This window comes from Amblyomma americanum, chromosome 8 (assembly GCF_052857255.1).
Source record: "Amblyomma americanum isolate KBUSLIRL-KWMA chromosome 8, ASM5285725v1, whole genome shotgun sequence".
In the NCBI taxonomy this organism is placed as follows: domain Eukaryota; kingdom Metazoa; phylum Arthropoda; class Arachnida; order Ixodida; family Ixodidae; genus Amblyomma; species Amblyomma americanum.
Window position 1 is genome coordinate 92,772,279 of NC_135504.1, and position 19,420 is coordinate 92,791,698.

The window sequence follows — 19,420 nt, forward strand, 5'->3', positions numbered from 1 at the left end:
TCAAAACGACTTCAGACATTAAGTAGGAGCGCGCGTCCGTATCGCATTTTCACGCAACGTGACGCCCGAGTTCAAGTCTGTGCATTAAAGGTTGCTAAACACGCTACGCTTATATTTTTCCTAGTGAGGAGGCATATATGCTGTGGTTAGCAACTAAATTTAAACGCGTTCTCTGCCACTGACGTGCAGCGTGGACGCACTTTAGTGGTATGCACAGACGCACCAGAAGCACCGAGAACGCAAATTTTTATAAGTCGGGAAGAGAGGCACTAATACTGTACCTGCAGGATAACACGGCAACGCGCACTGTCGACGAATCGCACTAAGTCTTGTATACCAGCTTGTAGCTTCGCTGAGAGGTGCGGCCGGACGGACCGCACACACCGTGGGCATCACAATAGGAGCCCAAAAGCCTTTCCGAAAATTCACCCGGGATTATAGTCAGGTCCTTCGACCACTGCAAATTTTCTGCCATCACTTTCGCAAATGCAAAAGTATTGTAGGTGCCACAAGGTGGAAACTAGTGCAAAGGCTGTGCAGAGCACCTGTGCATCTTCTAGGTGCCCAAAATGTGGCGACGGCACCGACAGAAGTTGCTGATGATGATGCCTGCCAAGCTGCCAGACTGAATTTTCTAAAGGGTCTATTGAAATGCAAATAATCAATTTTTATTTACTGTTATGTGCTTTTTTCAAGCTTGCTGATGCACGCTGTCCAGCGTTGTCCTGGCCGCAGGTTAATAGCTACATTACCCATGAGCCAAGAAAAGTTGTCTTTTGTTTGGGCTGAAAAAAGGAAAAAAGTAAAACTTTTACTCCTCTCATGACAGGGGTTCTTTTTGGAGTAAATGTTCTGATCGTCAAGGAGTATTAGTGCTCCTTTTAGTACCTGCTTTACTCTCACATACGGAGAGGCATCTGGTGTTCCAAGGAGTACAAATTTTATTCCTCTTAGGACAGGGGTTCTGTTTGGAGTAAATGCTTTATCATGAAGTATTAATGTTCCTCTTAGTACCTGCTTTACACTCAAATACAAAGAGGTATCTTTGGTGCCCAGACCAGTATATTTCATTTGATGAGGAAGCCCATTTCAAATGCAGTACTCCTATGGAAGCCCTATTTTATAGCTTTGTGTTGCACAACAAAGGCGACAACGAAATTGCTGTGACTAATTTCAAACTATACATTTATTGACTACAAAACATTTGGGCATCCAATTTGAAATACCCAATGCAATGAAAATTGAGACGGCACGCTTGCAAGCAAGCAGAGCACGTTTTAAATGATTTGCTATCAACATACAGAAATGTCATGCTATCTCTGGTTATAAGGTAAGATGTCAAAGGAGGCTTCTTCTGAAAGAAAGATTAGAAGAAAAAATAAGCGCGTGAAAGCAATCACACCTCTAAGCGTGAAGTATGAGATGCTTCAAGTGTAGTTTAAGTCGAGCTCACACAGCCAATTCGGAGCACACTTTTCAGTAAATCAGATATTGATGTTTAAATGTCTTTATGGCAAAGATTAGCTAGAAGGACATAGTAGCTAATCTAGTAGTTAGTACGTATCTGTACCCTGTCGGATGACAGCAGCTGAACGCAGTTATCAGGGTATCACGAGTTGCGGAGAGCCGCTTTAGGAGCCATTAAGGCAATACGCCGAGTGGAAAACAGCATAGATCAGAAACATTTTTCCAACAAAGCATAAAACTGGAAGACAAAAAATTTTCTTACTGAGGCACTTGCGCGTTACGATTGCCTCTGGCTGCTTTCCTGCGCTGGAAGGGGCATTATGGTATATATGTATTTCTTTTTTTCACTTGTGCGAAGGTTCCTCACGCGTTCCGCTTTGAACACATGCAGTGGAAGCTTGCATACAATTTCCTTGCAGGTAGAACGCGCCGCGCGCATTTTGAGGGCGTCGTCATTCTGGGTGCAGGAGAGAAACAAGGCAAGGGTGACTAATACAGCACAAAGAGCGAAACTTTATTGTAATTTTTTTGGCATTGTATGAAATAGAACCCTACCATCAGACGATCAGACCCCTCCTTCCGACCCCATTAGTTTTCTGTTCTGCTTTGCCCTCACATTTCTGGCCAGAGTTCAAAACATTCGACACAAGTCTGCCTGGTTGGGAAAGGAATTTAAGTCATAAAGAACGCCAACTAAAAGCAAACGGAAAAAGACCCAGAGTTTCGGAAAGTTATCGGTTCCCTCCTCAGGTGTAACAGCGGGCGGGTTGCAGCTATCTTTTTTTCAAGCCCTCGGTTATTCATAGGGGGGGGGGGGGGGGGGAGGAACATTGTCCAGCGTCTGCTGAAAATTCCGTGGGTAAGGGTCTTGTGAGAGGGCGCGGATCAGTGTCCAGCACAATAGTCCCCTGAAGTCAATCTTGTCAACTCGCGTTGTGTCCCTTGAATATTGTGCGCTATGGATCATCATGTTGTCAACCCGCGCTCTGTTCCCTGTTCATTTGTTTGGCATCCGCTTTGTGCTGCTTCATTCTTTCGGCGAAATGCTTGGTTTTGCCGCTGTACGACGCCAAGCTCTTCCAGCACAGGATCTTGTATACTTGCGTATGCTTTATTCTTTTCCTTTTTGATGCGTTCCCGGGATAGGCAGTTTAAACTGGAACATTTGCCTCCACAAGTTTCACATAAATGGAAGGTGTTTGGAAACTTGGAAGCGAAGAGAAAATTCTTTCAACATTTTTTCAAATGCGAAGAGCTTCCAAGATACCACATTTTGCAACTGGAGGTCTCACGACCCCATGTCCACTGCTGAAAATCGCTGCTACATTAAGACGCCACCAACCAGGAAAATGTAACAATTTAGGCAATCTCTTCGGGTGCTAAGCCACCGCCATATCCTGTGTTTTGATAACAAAGAATAAAATTGCTTGCTTTGTTTGCATCACAGGCCCCTATTAAGAGAGGAAATGAAGCGACCGATCAGGGAACGTGAGGTTTTGTTCTCATTGCTGTTCGTAATAACATGAAAAATATTCACGCACCCCAATGGCCGTGCATTTTCACCCTGCTCATTGTCTGCACAGCTTTTCCATATTCATTGCACGTAAATACATGCAGAAAATTCGGTCCCCAGGGAAAGTGATCATACTTTCATTCGTACATATTAACGCAAAGAGCCACAACTGTACTGCCACACTTTCACTTTCAGCCACACTTTTTTTTCAGCCACATAGAACAAATTTCGCATACTTACTTAGTGACAGCTGTGTGAGTTGGGGCGGTGATGAAGCCTTTCGTCTCTGTGCACCCGGCGTTCACAGCAGTTCTTCACACACTGAAAAGAGAGTGGGGTTAGGTGCATGCGCGTCTGTGGCATCAAAGGAGAGTTCAATGCTGCTTACCCCTATACACACGACGTTGATAATCCGGTGTTTCGAATCCCTGCAACAGCGAATGAACGAGGGGACATCGGTGTCGAGAAAACTGATGCGTCACACACAACGCCATGTCGACGTGGCGAAACGGCAGCCACCAACATTTGTATGCTGCTTATATAAGAAATGACCAGTCATTGCTTCTGCACATATTGCCAGCTTGAGTGAGACATTCAATACAGCATGTTGCTGCCAAGGTCGATGATGTCCACTCTTATGTGACGCAAGCGCACGCAAAAAAGCGGGCGGTAAGCTGGCGGCTGCGGTGAGGGAGGGAGGTCGACGCGTCACACACCGCCATGTTGGTTCGACTGAGCTAGGCTGGCTAGGCCTCTCTCGGACTACCTTCACAGGCGGCGCAGCACCAGGCATTCCGCGAACACACTGGAGGCTTCAGAGACAGAGTCTGTGTAGCAGATTGCTGAGCAGGGCAGCGGTGATCCGGTGTCCAGTAGCATGACAAACGTGCACGAAGCAGCAAGAGCAGAAGCGAGAAGCAAGCAAGCAGCGACGAGCGAGCTGGAGCCGTCACCTGCAAGTGCAGCGAACGGGAAGCTGCCACTAGGGACGGGCAGACTCTAAGGAGTGTTTAAAGAGCCCGCAGTAGTATTTAAGCCGACATACTTCTGTTTGGAAAAGTAGTAAAATCATGTGAATGCTTTGTTTTACTCCTTGCCTTCGTGACGGCAGTAAAAAAGGGGTATTTCCCCATTTTCACCACTTACAGCCGGTCATATTATTTTTGATACGGAGTTTAAAAGCGGACGGTAGCCACTTATGCTCCTATAAGGGCTCGTTTACAGTGTACAAACTGCTAAGCTCTCGAGCTGTGCTTGCAATGTCTTCGTCTGCGTCACGTACCCGCGTTCACGCGAGTTAAACTGCCAGTCTAGAGCTCTCACGCTGCAGTCTGAACGCATAGTTTTCATCATCTTCCGTCCTTGCGTGGCGGAAGCTTCATCAGATAAGCATGCAGCAAACCGCACGAAATGGCGGGACAATAGAAGCATCGAAATTCAGAAGACCCAGTGCTATCGCAGAGTCATCGGGTAATGGTAATTAAGCGACCTACAAACTTCTCAAAATGAGGGAGATGCTGAGGGAGGGCCATGGAATAAAAAGAGAGGGTGAGGGAGTGAAAAGTAAAATGAGGGCATTTGCCCACCTCTGCCCGTGAGCACTGAAAGAATGCGGGAAGTCCGCGATAATCAAGGCAGTAGAAATGTTTTCCTAATTCCTCAGCCACTTACGGGTGCCGATTTTATGCAATTTGCCACAGCTGACTGCATTAACAAGCAACATTACATTTACTTAAGGCTTGAAAGGATTTCAAAGTGTAGTTTTTCTCCACGAGTATGCAGTTTTAAAGAACCAATGTCCAATAAGCAAACTGAGGCGTTTTTCGAAATAGATAGCTTCAGCCAATTTAGTACTCCAGTCATTCAATGATAGAGATATATTCAAGGATAGAGGACACGCTTGGGTTCTCCACAAAAAAGAGCCACAAGTTGGGCTTTTACCGCACGAGGCGGATTTAGGGTTGCTTGACAGCGGAACTTATCTCTCATCCGTGAAGGCAACTGTTTGGTCCAAGACCCTTTCGCCAAGCATCTTACCCTAGAAGAGCCGAGCATCAGGACGGGGAAAAATCATGTACCCATTATAAAACCGGTGGGTACATGGTGGCACTGGGGATCGAATCCAGCACCTCCCGAATGCGAGGCGGAAGCTCAACCACAAGGCCACGCTTCGGTGTTGAAAATAAGGCCAAAGTGTGACCTTGTGGTAGAGCATTCGCCTGCCTCGATTTCGAGGTGCTGGGTTCGATCCCCAGTGCCACCATGTACCCACCAGTTTTTTAATGGGTACAATATTTTCCCCGGCCTTGTCCTCGGCTCTTCTGGGGTGAGATGCTTGGGAAAAGGGTCCTGGACCAAACACTTCCCTTGACGGATCAGAGATACGTTCCGCCGTCAAGCAACCCTAAATTCGCCTCATGCGGTAGAGCCCAACTTGTGGCCCCACAGTCGTGGCCTAGTGGTCTGGGCGTCCGCCTCGGCTGCGGGAGGTGCACGTTGGTTCGAAACCCACCACCGGACACCCACCGGTAAATTTGGGAACAAACCACACCGGCCCGGCGCCCGGCTTCTTCAGGGGTGTGCGCTTGGAGGAAGCTCCGGAAACCCCGCTGCACCCATTCGGGGGCAAACCCAATTTCGAACACTGAGCCTGCAAAGTGAAGAGTTCGATTCAAAGCTCGTATGCTCTAAGCCGCGTCAAGTTCAACACTGCTGTAAGCGATCCTTTGTCAGAAGCAAAAACTGGGTATCACTGCCGTCCTGGGCAAGTCCGGTTTTTCCGGCTGTCCGACTTTGTGAGAAAAAAAGGCCACAAGTTGAGCTTATACCACACTAGGCAGGTTTAAGGTTGCTTGACGGCAGAAGTTATCTCAGATCCGTCAAGGCAACTGTTCAGTCCAGGACACTTTTCCCAAGCATCTCACCGTAAAAGAGCCGAGCACCAGGCCGGGGGAAACCTTGTACCCATTAGAAAACCGGTGGGTACCCGGAGGCACTGGGGATCGAAGCCAGCACCTCCCGAATGCGAGGCGGGTGCTCTACCACAAAGCCACGCTTAGTTTTTTTCTTTTGTGGAAAAATGGGGGGACAGCCTTCAGCCCCCCCCCCCCCCCTCCCACTCCACGGATGCAGCGTTCCCGCTCGCTAACCGCGGAGGGGTTCGTGCTCTAGGTAACAAATGGAGAGACGACAAAGCGCTATCACTCATGTCCTATTTATTACTCTTGCAATTAATACACAGAGCGAGCCATCTAGCTACAAAACATTAACGAGGCATTCCGCGGAAATAGAAGGCTACGTAAGAAGGACTTCCAACTTACCGGCTCGGTCAGGGGCGCGGCTTCGGCAGTATCGGCAGCGAACATTTCTATGGTCCGACAATGGCGGCCGGGTTTTCCCGTGCGCGTTGCATTCTTAGGGCAAAGCACGGTGTAAGAGTAGGTTAGGTGAGGGAACGGCGCAGGCGAGCCACTGACGCAGAAAGCAGGTCGGAGCATTCTGCTTACACGGCGGTCAACAGAGGGCGCTACCGACTGTTCCTTGGGTATCGCGCTTTCGCACTTCACGCTGTTCGACTATTTTTGACTGCTTCGGATTGTTCCTGCTTTCAGAGGCTCTATTTTTTTTTCCTTTTTTTTATGCCTCACCATAATTTATGTTCCTGCTTTCACGCGCGCGTTTAGTAAAATCTAACTCCACAATCGACTTATTCTATGGAGCAGTACGATCGTGAAGTGCTTCATGCAATTTTGTAGCAGCGGCTACATATCGTGTAAAGAGAAGTACTCTTTTCTCAAGCCGCCCCAGGATGACGCAAGGCTCGAAGCATGGCGGCGAGCAATACTTCTCATTGACCGTGTACTACGAAGAACAGATCGCGTTTGCGAAAGGCATTTCGCTCCACACTTTATATTGAAGACGTGGTCAACGGAAGTTGATAGCCAAGTGCTAATGTCTGGCAAGAGAAGAGCGGGCCTTACAAAAGATGCCATTCCATCTATCTTCGAAGGGGCGCCGAGCTACCTTTCAAAATGGATCAAGAGCCTTTGCAAGACAGCGAAGCGACTATCTGGTCGCGCAGGTCCTTCTTCAGCCTCTCAAAAGAGCAGCAGCATAGTTGGATCAAGATTGCTCGCCGACACGACTCAACCTGTGGCCTCCTCCGATGAAAGCGTCTGCGTTACGAAGTCCTGCGGGGCCTCGTCGTTCGAAACACTCTTCAACGAAGCGGGCAGCATTTGCTTACCTCACCATTCATGGGCAGCACATCGCACTGACGTTGAAGTGGTGAGTACATTGTGTTTATTGACGCACAGGTAATACACAGGCAGAGAGACGGTTCTTCGGTAAATTTCAATAGAAAGACTGCATGTGAAGAGTGATCTCACAGTTGAAGTGCATGTCTTTGGCAGGCCAACTAAATGTGCTGCTGTTGGTGTAAGTTCGTTTGCCACGTCACCATCTGATATCGAAGTCATGCTCAAACCATTGATAGCCTTAACGTGTGCAGGGGAGGGCCGAGTTTAAAGGCCTTTCCGAGTGTGCATCCTAAGTGTGCTTCGGCAGACTACCAGAAGAGCTGGAGACACAACTGCCTACTACTATTGAATGAAGGAGTGATATGTCATCACTGCAGCGGTCTCGCTGACACCTTGAGGTTATACTGATATCGACGCTTTGTTTAAAACAGGTTAAATGTTTTTGTGTAAATAAAGTATACTTTACATCCTCGAAGTAAACTATCAGAAGAGGAAATCTTGACCACGCAGTTAACCACGCAGTTCAAGAAAATATGGGCCCAAAGCACCGTACAGCGCTCGCGCAGATGTGGCCCATTCGCTCGTGGAGCGGGGAAAAGTTGGTCGCGCCATCTGTCGGCTGCCTCCAAAAGTAGAATGTTATGACAGGGCGCTGGGCGCGGGCGTTCTCTCACCTAAACTACTCTTACACCGTGGGGCAAAGCCGTCCCCGAACATTTGCGGGGGAAGGTGACGAGAGCAAGCGTGTGCTGCTCTCGCTTCGTTGTCTGGAACCAGGAGTCCAGCGGCAAGGCACGACGGATTTCCGTGCGCTGGCCGCGGACGGTGACGAGAGCGTCCGGCTGCAACCACTCGGGACGCTGGCCGGATCCCGAACAGACTCTCTCCGGTCACAGCCGGTCGATTTTACGGCCTGTGCAAAAGGGGCAGTTGCGACCTACCACCGCATCTCTACGGCGGCGCTGCGAGCCAACCCTCTCTAGGGAGCCTACATACCTGCCGCCTGGCTTAGGGTGGTGACATCTCTCCCAGTGTTGCCGAAAACGGCCGCTAAACATGACGGGCAGCCATGTTGGTCCCCTTGAAGAGAGCATCCCCTGCTTTCAGTGGCGCGGTCGCTGGGGCGATCTACAACATTAGTTTATATTCTAGTTTATCGGCGTTTCTTTCGAAGTTAGTACCAACAGATGACGCCGTTCCGACGACATAGAGCAGTTCTCAGCGACGGTGCATTACACTCCGAACGGGTCTCTCCTCTGCGCGCGTCATCACGCCAAAAAGCAGCGCTTATCAATTACGTAAAAAGGGTTCCTCCTCACGATGAGCACTAACCGAGCTTAGGTGTTGGGCGTTCAGAATTTAATGTTATGACGGTAATCAAAAGATTACGCAGGCCCACTTTTTAATGCTTATCAATTACTTGGTTCATGCGCGGCCTGTACAGAATGTGGCCGTAGTGGCTGTGTAGCTTATGTCGGGCATAATCGCCGCAAGTGTTCTATCGTTGGATAGCTTATGTCGAGTATAATTGCACCGGACTAATTGTAGGTCTCAATTAATTACCGGTAATTAGTTAATTGTAATGTAATTGAAATTTACGCTACATCACTAAGTCGCTGGATAGCTTATGTTGAGTACAATTGCACTGAACTAATCTTGTCTTACCGACCATTAATTAGATAACCGTGATTAAAAATCAATCGTTATGCTCCATCATCAAGCTATATATCGTTGGATAGCTTATGTCGAGTATAATTCCACGGAGTAATCGCAGGTCTTAATTACCATTAATTATTTATTTGATTTAAAATTGAACCTAATGCTATAGCATCGTCATATATCGTTGAAAGGTCTCGATGAGTAGAATCGAAAATGTAACGGTAAACCGAGCTAACGCTGGTCTATGTAGGTTCAAAATAAAACCACGCAACAGAAGCAAAACAGTAGCACCTAATGCTTATGCATTCACAGCACGGGAAGAGACTTAAGTGCCCCAGTAGTTCTATTACCGACATCACAATGGCATTTGCGTGTGCAATGTACCATTAGTTTGTGCATTTTGCTCTTCTGTGAGCAATTACACATGCTCTACGCAATGAGCTATGCAACCCCATACTAGCACACTGTAGCTTCAGCAAAAGGTATAAACATACTTAAAAAAATTTAGGGAATCTTGAGGCTGATGTTAACAAATTAAGATCGAGTGTTGTAAGCGTCTTAGTTTTGTACAGATTGCCATTGAGTTAACATTAAAGCAGTGCTTCATTTCACATTGCCTACCATTTTTCCACGTGTGCTGAGAAACTAACTTACACAGGGTGTTCAGTAGGAGGCTCAAATGTTCAGAGTGTAACATGAGACTTGCTGGAATGGAATCAGAGAAAGAGGAGCAATACAAACAATGGGACAAGTGAGAAAACCTAAAATCAAGAAACCAAATGACATTTTCAGACGCCTTCGTGTAAACATCCAAGAAGCTTCTTTTATTGCCGACACACTTCTGGCAACTGTCAATTAAAGGGGAGGTGCTCATATTCTTTCTCAAGCAAACTGACAGAATATATAAGCATCCGCAGCCAGCTAAAGTGCATATGAAATTACATTCTTCCATTATCAGCATCTGTGAAACCAGTGAAATTTTTGTACACATATCAGTCACTCCTGTAAAACATATCTGGTGCGCACACTGATGGTGTAATTGCAAACAGGCTTATTATTTTTAAACATTGACCGAAGTAAAGCAGCTTCGTTGCTCAATGAACACTTCTACATAAAACAAAATATACTGATAGCCATGAACAAATTGCATGAGTGCAGTACAGAGGACACAATAAATGGGCTAAATTAGCAGGACTAGTAATGCAAACAACTCAAATGATAATGAGAAACACCACGGCAACTCTGTGGGAGCGTATGTTTTACAGCCCCTAAATAATGCAAGGCATGGTAGTGATGCTCCAGCCACAAAAATAAGACTGTTACGCACTTCACAAAAGACTTGAAACAGTGGTTTACACATTTGCATCTAGTTCCAACACTTGCTCCTAAAAACTTCACCTTTGATGAACACACTAGTGGCACGCACTGTAAATCAGTTTGCTATTTCCAAATGCTGACTGAAGCAAAGCAGCTTCATTGGTTAGTGCACACAATCTGCCAGCAACAGCTTGCTACAGAGAGGTGACATAAAAATATGCTGAAAGACGTGAACAATTTACAGGCGAGCAAAGTACACACGACATACACAGTGAAAGTGTCAGAGTGCTATATTCGGGTACAACCCAAGGAAGTAGTGGCAGATGCCCCCCGACCGTTTCCCTCCAGCCAATAGCAGTGACCGATTTTCATGACAACGCGGTCAATCCGATTAAGCCACGGTTAACTGCCGTTCATCTGCCACTCCCAGCGATGCAACTTCCCAGCATTAAACATGGTGTCATGAAAATCGGTTGGCGCCATTGGCTGGATAGAATTATTTAAGGACATCTCCCCTATTTTCTTGAGTTGTGTCAAACTATAGAAAAACAACGAAAGCAAGGCCAAATCATTAACTAGCTGACTGCAAGCATCTAAGCATATGATGTTACCATCCTTCTCAGAGTTCAGACCAGGTTTGTTGCGGCACATGTTTTGCTAGACATTCCATCCACCCTCTGTGCATGCTGCTGTCGTAGATGGATCCTCAGTCTTGTCCTCACATATTTTGTCAGGAGGACCTTCCCTGCCTGAGCATGATGCGTTTCACAGCAACCTAAGTTCAACTTCACAGCCTTGCACAGGGCATTCAGAATGCTAGCAAATGGGGTTTTGAGCACCATGATTTCCTTCATATCTGCAAAAGTCTTGAACTGCTCCTCACATTCTATAAGGACATTAATCACTGCTTGCGTTGGATAAATGAGGTTCTCAGAATTTTTCACGTACTCTTTAAGCTTAATAAGATTGCTATACTGATTTGTAGCATCTCCAACAAGGGCATTTTTGCAGTCACTACAGTTACCAATGGACTTCATGACAGACTTGACCAGGAATCCTCCTAGATAAGCAAGAATGTCACATTCTGCTTCTGTGAGAGCACACACAAACAGGTTTTCTAGCTCTTCAGGCTCTTGGTTTTGTCCTTCATGTCTCTGGATAGTTGGGTCAAGGAGGTCAGCTAGATGCAAGCTGTCATCAACCTCGTAGCTAGAATTTGTAGGTGTGTGCATGAACTGTCCAACACAAATCAGCTTCAGTGCACACTTAACGTCGTATGCACTAGGGACCGGCTTCTTGAGTCTCAACACAGAGAATATGTTTTCGAGACAATCTTGTACGAGCCGGCCAAGAAGCACATACTTGTAGCTTTGGTTGTCCAAGAGGTCTTGCGACAGGCTGAGAGCAACAGTGGTCGATGCCAGAAGGCCAGCTTGTGAAGGCTTCCAATGTGCCGTTGCTCCCATTTTCATTTGACGGAAAGTGCTGCACGTCAGTTCCAAAAGCGCAGTGGCCTCTTTATGCTTTGAAGGATCTATATCGCTCAGAGCAACAACCGGATGTCTGGCCGACATAAGGGTGTACCACCTGCTCACGAGGTTAAAAAACCACGCTGTAGCCTCTGCTTCGGGGGGCAAAATTTTTTGTTGGATTAAATATCGGATAGCAGCAGGAGCCTCACGGAACAATTGCACAGCAATGTTCACTTTCATGGTAGTGAAATGTCCACTGCTGATGTGGATTTCCGACAGCCTATTTGCAATCTTCAGCTCACTTTGACAGTCGTACTTCAACACTGCTTCAACATGCTCCACCTTGACAGTGCCAGAAGGAAGACTTTGTTCCTTAACAGTTTCTTCACCCAGAGTGAATTCTCCCACTCGGAGTAGTTGGGCACGGATGTTCTTCAAGACGTGGGCGGGGTCAGCCATAAAGAATAGTTGCCTGCCACGGAGGTGCGGGTGCGGAATACAGCAGACAGTCTGTGAGTTTCTGTGGTTGGACAAGCCAAGCAGGCGCCAAACTGCACGGTTGGCAGCTCCCATGTCACTTGTGACAACAAGCACTCTAAGCGAGATTTGAAAACAAAGCTCAATCAAGTGGAACACAATGTCCTTCAAAATAGAGCCATCTATCGACCTTCCAGTGAAGTGATAGGCGATAACCTGTTTCCATCTCGTGTTCACGCCACCAACCATGAACACAAGAGCATGGTTGGCAACATCTGTAGCGGACTCCGGCTATGTAGTGCTCCCAAAAAAGCAATCAAGCGAGCGATCGTGGTCAAATCCTTGGGAGATTTCCATCTCATCCATGAAGAGCACACAGTCTTTTTCTATGTCTTGCATTGTGGCTACTTTGGATTTCAGGACATTAAAAACTTCATGAAGAACTCCAGGCAAAAATTTAATATTTTGAAGCCTTCGTATTAATGTCCTATTGCATGGCAGTGGATATGATAATGATCTTAATAATTCATAGCCTGCTGTTCCACATGCGTGCTTTATTTGAAGGGCCTCTCGAATAGTCTTCTCAGACCACTTAAGGCCCTTCGTAGTTTTCACCGTCAAAGCCCTTCTCTGGTCGTGTTTGAGGAACGGTAATTGTTCCAAGGTTATCATTTTTTGTTGTGGCGACTGTGACTTCTTTACAAGACTGCGCAGTTTTCTCTTTGTTTGCTCGTGAAGCCTCTGTAGGTTTCTGTACTTTTGGGCCAAGTCCTTATTTCTCTTTCTCAGCTCAGCATTCTGTCTTTGAAGAGACAAGTCAGTTGAAGCCGTACTTGAACCAAGTGTGAATGCAGCTTGAGGTATTTCTTTACTTGATCGCTCATTACTATGCTGTGACCTTTCAGCGCTTAAGGATTCGGCCTCCATGGGTGAAGCTGCGGGCAGAGGAAGTCGACTTGCATCAGTGGAATGTTCCCCACTGGCTTTATCTGTTCTCAGAAAGGAATGGGCAACGCTGTCTGCATAGATAACAGTGTCGACAGCTTTGGGCGGCAGCAAGGTGGTTGTTAAAGGTAGATCATACCCTGGTACCTGAGCACATTGTAGTGGACTGACAGTGTCCTGGGAACTCATGCTGTCACTCACAGCCGAGTCTTGTGTTTGTTCGGCTGTTGATGCGAAGACAGGCTCTAGAGCAGCACTACCACATGGTTCATTTCCGGTGGGGTCAAGTACTGGGCTTTGCGTTGGCGTGGCCGGACGAAAGCAAGACCGCTTCTTCGGAGGCTTCCGGTGTTTCGGGATGGCTGAAATAAAAAATTCAGTCAATAGGGTAGCACTACACTCAAGAACTGCAGAAATTCTGCATTTACAGAAGAGCAACCTAGTACCTGCATAAAACTTCCAAATAAACTTCAGGAGTCGTAATATCAGTTGGGTTTTAAGATTTCAAAGCTGTACTGGGGGGCTTTAGATTTCTTACCGCCAGTGCATATTTAACAGCGTCGGAAAGCATGCTACAACTGGCAATGATTCAGTCGTGCAAAATTGTGCTCAACAGCAGGTTGTGTTAGCAGCTGAGGTGCCATTGATGCAACTAGAATTACTAATCGTCCTGAATTTTGCCATTTTAGCTTCTGTGCCAGGTGACATAGAACAAATGAGACAGCACAGTATGCAGTCTGCTTTAGGATATTTGTTTGATTCTAGACGCCCCCTTTCTCGCAGGCGTCGGGTGAATTATAAAGAAAAAACGATGCTATACAAAGTATAAACACACTATAGGTGGCCTTGTGCTCTTTGAATACAAGGCTATATCTGTGTGTTACGTTTTGGATCTTAGTATCATATATATGAGTGCATTGAATGTGTAGAGAAGATAAACAGTAGTCCCTTAGGGAAGCAGTGGGTGTTCAAGAAAAGCAAATATAGTAGGGGTAGGCAGAGATTTAGGTGGCAAAAGTTTTGTTTAGTGCCATACTTTATACCTTTATGGCTTACACGGAAGATTTCAATTGTCATTCATTCATTTTTTTTTCAATCTACAGTGAAAAATGAGCCAGAGGTAATGCAGAAGCCGTTAAAACACGGCTTAAGGTGATTTTATGTTTGAAGGTGCTGTTCGAATGCATGATCCTACAATAACGTGCAATATACATATTTTTTTATGCCCACGATTTAGTTTTACAAGAAATGAATTGCATGGATCCCAACAAATTTCTAGCTAGGGATCTAGATGCTGATGCAAACATGCGCTGTAGGAATGCTTGGATATAAAAGCCATATCAATAGACCAAGAAGTTTGTGTGGATAATGTGGCCACAGATGGCACAGGAACCGGTTAAAGGGAAGTCAGTAGGATAGGCTTCGTCCTGCTATGGACCTTGAAATGCTGATGGTGATGAACCTTTCTTTGCAGCCTTCTAAAAGCAGATGAGCGCACATTTTTGAGCTTGCACAAAGCAACCACAGCACTACCGTATACGTGTAGACAAATTTCTTTGCAAACATTTCATATGAATGAGGCAGAGTTGTATTTAAGAGATGGATCAAAATTAGAAGCTTACCTCGATAAGTAAAAAGTGTGGGAACCGCATCTGGCCTTAGCTTCTTTAAGCCATCCTGTCTGTTTTGCTCGAAACTTGTTTCTTCAAAATGTGCCTGAAATGAATGGCAGCAAGTACTTCATAAGCATCAAGAAGTATATTCATACCTGCACATAACTGTGACAAATGCTGCAAACCGGAACATGACTAGCGTTACAACTACAGAGCTGTTTCTACCTGCTGTAATGTTTTCACATGCTGTCTTTTACCAGGCTATAGTGCCAAGCTAAAAAAACTGGATAAGGGCTTCCTAAAGGCTTCATATGCATGCCAGTAACCGGGCATATACAAAATGTGTTCTTTTAGTCTGATCTTGGGTTCCCAATATTTTTCTACCGAATAGCGTCGTACAGCAGAACGGTGCCTAGATAACCAGACCTGACTGAAAATAAGTTCCTCCGACCACAGCGCTCACGAAACAGCGAACGCGTACAATGTCAGAGAGATGTAGAAATTTATTTTCACTACCTCAGTCATGTTCTCTGACATGAGTCTTGGCGCATGTATTACAGCGCAAACAAGGAAGCGGGCGCCAATATATCGTGAGTGCACTCGCGTGAGAATTACAGTCAGCGAGGGCGAATGCGAACCGTTGCTTCTCGCCCTTGGTGCTCGAGACACGCCGCCAGCGCATCTAAAAACTAACGAGAAGATTGCACCCACGCCCGCAATGCGTAGCCTGTTATCAAACCCACGCCGCGCACGCCGTTCGAGGCGGCCGTGGTTTAATTATCGTAAACGTGAAGCACAGTACACCAAACATAACAAGCGAGCAGGTAACAAAAGAGAAAAAGGTACGGTACTCACAGAACATATGCGAGAAGCAGCAGTGGGTTCCCAGCAGTCTCGCTTTACTTGTGCCAGCCAACGTTTTCTTCGGTTGGAGTCAGCCGGGAAACGAAACATCCGTGTGCCCTTCCTGCAGTGGTTCGAGCACTGCGGAACGCAACACCCGGGCATTGCTGCTGCGTAAGCTTCCTGGCGCACTTAGTGCAACAACCGACAACATATGACTGTCCCACTCAACGATGAACGGCGATGAAGACGCAACTGCTGCAGCAGCTAATGCGCGCCTATGCACGGCGGGGAACAAGATGGCGCGGCGTCTTCCCGTAACCATGACAACACACGCGCTGGCAACATGGGTCTTAGCGGGAGGCGGCATGTGCTGTGTCAAAGGAAGTCACCACCCTAAGCCGGGAGGGGGCGCGACATGTAGGCTCCCTAACCCTCTCCGCTCGAAGAGAGCCGCTGAAATGTTAGCTGGAGGCAGCCTCGGCGCGCGCTGGTTCTGACACCTTGCACTTGCTCCCAGCGTTGAACAAGAACCTGGCAAGTGTGTATTATAAAGCCGTCGCTATATATGCATGCAAAGGAGGGAAGTAGTAGACGGATCTCAAAACATTGAAGTGGCACGCAGTGATGGTGCATAGCTCGGCTGGATCATTTGGGACTGGCTCAAGTAAAAATGAAGCAAGGTATTTCAGTAACAACCAGGGTTAGGAAACATTTATTTTCATCTCAAAAGCCAGCATAGTGTCTGTCGGTACTTCAAAATGCATTCTGACAATAATAGCATTTGCCGCTCGAATGCGTTCAAACGCACCTGTTCAATCTGTTTGCACTGCACGAAACACAGTAGATAAGACAGATCATTTGCTCTTTGAAACTCTGACAACGTTTCCCATACTTAAAAGAACTTACAGTAATAACAAGAACTGCTTGTGATGAATTATACAACATTGTCCTGTGACTGACAGTTCCGAGTGATGTCGTTTAGAGCCTGAAATGCTTTCGCGTTTGTATGTGGATAAACGAAGACGGCTTGTCATTTTGGTCTGTCAATTTCTTTGTGTAATTGACGAGAAGAATTCGGAGAAACTTTGAGAGATCAGATGTGCTAAGCGTTTGAACAGGATTCCTGTTGAACCCAAAGGAAACTCAGAACATAGCAAAGACAAGAAACAGCACAACGCCACACCTTCGTACACCCTGGGCAGAGAAGAGCCGGTGTCATTTTCACTGCTTTGCGAACGTGCATCAAGTATTCAGCTCCCCAGCAAAGCATGAACAGTGCAAGTAGTTGAGAACTTTGGACTGCATGCTGTGATTTTTTCTGAAGCGGCTTCGCCAAACACTCTAGACTGTAACCACCCAACTTATCTCCGAAAAACAGTACAGGTAACACCTTCCACTGATGGCTCTCTGTTGGTGAGGACATTTGTTCATGCCGCTCAATAAATGCCGAGAGTGTGAGCAGTGACAGAAGTATGAATTCTGTAAGCACAGTAGAAAGTGCTCTTCAATGTTTCCATGACATGCATGCGTGCACCGGTGGCCCTTCTAAAGAAAAGTTTAGCAACATACATCCAGAGTGTGCATATGTTGACATGTGTGGAATGTGGCGGCACAACAAGTGTATGCTGCTTGCTGGTGGAACAATCTGCAAGGCTTGTAAACGACTGAAAGATGTGCTCCGTATCCATCATGCTAGGCAAAAGAAAAAAGGCAAAGTGAGGCATGTTCGGCTCATAGCAAGCCCATCAAAAAAGGCCAGGGTTGAGACAGTACGCAAAGCGAGAAATGCCTGTTTTAAATCCAAGGTACGGCTTCTAAACGGGAAAAAGAAAGTTGAAGCAGAACTTGCTAAGTGCCAAGAACAGCTGGAACGTCTAAACGACGAAACTATTGAACGTCTCTTTAAGGAGGCAAACCTTCCCGAGGCTCAGCAGCTCGTTTTTAAAGAGAGTGTGGCAGCCGGAAAGGTTGATTCATAGAAGGGCCGAAGGTACTCTGACAACTGGGTACTGCTCTGTGCTCCTACATATTCGGTCGCCTGCAGGATACAAATTTCTAATGGAAAATGAAATTGTAGCATTGCCATCAATCAGAACAATACGTCGTCACATGGCGACGGTCGGCTTCAAGTCTGGCTTTGACAGCAAGTTTTTTGCTGCTCTAAAGAAGAAGTTGGCGAAGAAGGACAGTTTTCAACAACACGGTAGGATAATGTTTGACGAAATGCAAGTCCGCAAGAGTAAACGTGTCAATTCAAGTGCAATGACATATGTAGGATTGACTACAGAGACAGCAGACTCAGGCGAGCTTGCTGACCATGCTCTGGATTTTAAGTTTTGCCCTTTTGGTGACAGCTATGCCCAACCAATTGGAGTCTTCGCTGCCAAAGGTTCAACAAAAGGCACCATTCTTACGCAAATGCTCCTTCAAGCACTTGCGCTCATGGAGGAAGCTGGTGCCAAAATTCATGGCTTTGTTTGCGATGGGGCATCAACGTTTAGAAGTATGTGGAGCACACGGTTGCAACTCTTTCACCCACCCAAGTGACCCTAGAAGAAAGATGTTCACCTTTTCGGATGTGCCACACTTATTTAAATGTATTAGGAATCGCCTCAAGCAGCAGAGGTACCTGAAGAAGGAAGGCTAATGGATTAGATGGGAAGATTATAGTGCAGTTTATAAGGAGGACCAGGACAAAGCTGGAGGATTACGCGTGTGCCCAAAGATAACATTCAGTCACATATGTCCAAATACTTGTGAAAAAATGCGTGTGAAATTGGCAACGCAAGTGTCCAGCCACTCTATGGCATTGGGCATTAAATTCTACAGAGAACAAAGTGTGCGCCGTCTTAGCGACAGCGAAGCAACTGAGGAATTTACTTTCATTTTGAATTATCTTTTCGATGCACTAAACCGACGTTTTCCGGCTGAAGGGATTACAAGGCACAATTCAGACCTTGTGGTTATTAGCCGCGCCATTCAATGGCTTGACAGCTGGGAGAAGGAACTTGAGTGCGGCTTGATAACAAAAGACATGTTTCTCACTAAAGAGTACCTGTGAGGGCCTTCGGGTCACACTAAAATCAACAAGAGACCTTTGTAATGTTCTCTTGGAGGATTTGAACCAAGATCTAATTGAACACTTCTTCAAAAAGTTAAGATTGGCTGGAAGACAAAATGACCACCCCTCAATGCCTACTTTCTTGCAGCTGTATCAGACATTGTCTATTTAGACCCTTCTAAAGCCTCCTAAATTTGGCAACTGCAGAGTAGTTGAAGGAGAAAAGCCACTCCTAGATGTGTCAGATTTCAGGGCTCTGATAAGCCCAAACCATGTCAAAGCGTCATGAGCTGATTTTGCAGATGATGTGAAGCAGAAACTAGAGAGCCTTATCTCCGTAGACGACTGGGAATGTGATGACATCATCAGCCAAACGAAAAGAAGAGCAGAAACTGAAGTTGAAGACTGCATTGTCATTTATTTAGCAGGATTCATGACCAGGAAAATGAAAAAGTTCACGAACTGTGCTACATGCAAATCAGCGTTCAGTTCAGAAAAGAGCAGTACCGCTGAGGCAGCACTGACTTATACATCCAAATATGCACCTTTACAACTTACTGAAACAAACTGAACGTTTGTTTGAAGCATATGCAGACAGACTGTCTACTGGGACACAATTGATGGTGTTGTTGACACTTACACTATTACTTTTCCATGTGATGAGCACAAGGAAGAAACAGTGGCTCAGTTGCTCCACTGCTATGTTAGCATGCGGATGAGGCAGCACTGCAGGCATGTTAACATGGGCATAAAAAGGAGACACAAGAAAAAAAGAAACTGGCTAAGCTTTG

The 19,420-nt window shown here is 46.2% G+C and overlaps 1 long non-coding RNA gene across 1 annotated transcript; it reads right to left on the reverse strand.

Annotated features, from left to right (window-relative positions):
• Window positions 1-13,264: 13,264 nt before the first annotated feature.
• LOC144100545 (uncharacterized) lies at window positions 13,265-15,865 on the reverse strand. The gene is made up of 3 exons (XR_013307719.1): window positions 15,578-15,865; window positions 14,732-14,825; window positions 13,265-13,471 (listed from the first exon to the last, which is right to left on the reverse strand). It is a non-coding gene; the product is annotated as an uncharacterized LOC144100545 (long non-coding RNA).
• Between the last annotated feature and the right edge of the window lie 3,555 nt (window positions 15,866-19,420).